We start from the raw sequence: 1,323 nt of genomic DNA, 5'->3' as shown, positions 1-1,323 counted from the left end.
GGACTACTGAGACCCTGGAGGACTACTGAGACCCTGGAGGACTACTGAGACCCTGGAGGACTACTGAGACCCTGGAGGACTACTGAGACCCTGAAGGACTACTGAGACCCTGGAGGACTACTGAGACCCTGGAGGACTACTGAGACCCTGGAGGACTACTGAGACCCTGAAGGACTACTGGGACTCTGAAGGACTACTGAGACCCAGGACATCCTCAGGGGTTCTGAGGGGGTGGTCCTCACAGACTGAGACCACTGACTCAGATCTGTTTCTGTTGCTCTTTATATAAACACGCCCACAACTAACTGACCAATCAGAGCCCTGGACTCAGCAGAGGAGGAAGTGATTTGATTTCACTTCCTGTTTATTTACCAATGGTGGGGATGGTGGTGACGATCTCTCCCAGCTTCAGTTTGTAAAGGATCGTTGTTTTCCCAGCAGCGTCCAAACCCACTGAAACAACAACACAACTCATCAGACTCACAACAACAACACAACTCATCAGACTCATCACAACACAACTCATCAGACTCACAACAACAACAACTCATCAGACTCACAACAACAACACAACTCATCAGACTCATCACAACACAACTCATCAGACTCACAACAACAACACAACTCATCAGACTCACAACAACAACACAACTCATCAGACTCACAACAACAACACAACTCATCAGACAGGTTCCAGGGTTCTGATTTTAACTTTATAAAGTTAAAAGTTTCACATTGTTTTTATAAAATAAAAGTGTTTAATTTAATCTCTGCTGTTAAAGTTATTATTTTCTGATTAAATACTGATAAAACATTTGATCTGAATAAAGTCAAACAGAAAGTTTCATCAGATCAGTTTTCCTGTGTCTGAACTCTAAACTTTATATTTATACATGTGATAGTTTGTTAAAGCTTTTATAAAACCTTTAAAATAAACAAATTAAAGAATAAGAGCAGCACTGCCCCCTGCTGGACACTTCAACAGGTTTTATGTTTTTAAATTTCATCTTTTAACTCAGATTTACTGTTTGATCCGTTCAATAAGAGCAGCAGCACAATACTGATTATAAAGCACAAAAACACAAACTAATTATTTCTTTTATTGAGTAAATAAAGTATAATTTTATTTATCTTGATCACTTTAAGTGAAACTAGTAAAAACATCTGGTGTTAGATAAATAAAGCAGTTTACTGATTTACTAAAATTAGAAAATAATCAGTCACTAAAGAGGCTGAAACTGTTTTATGTTTCTAATCTACAGAAAATTTAAACTGTTTTATTATAAATCTGGGATTATTTAATGAATTAAAACCAGTTTGAGC

This window comes from Austrofundulus limnaeus, unplaced genomic scaffold, assembly GCF_001266775.1.
Source record: "Austrofundulus limnaeus strain Quisiro unplaced genomic scaffold, Austrofundulus_limnaeus-1.0 Scaffold3319, whole genome shotgun sequence".
In the NCBI taxonomy this organism is placed as follows: domain Eukaryota; kingdom Metazoa; phylum Chordata; class Actinopteri; order Cyprinodontiformes; family Rivulidae; genus Austrofundulus; species Austrofundulus limnaeus.
This window is presented reverse-complemented; position numbering follows the sequence as displayed.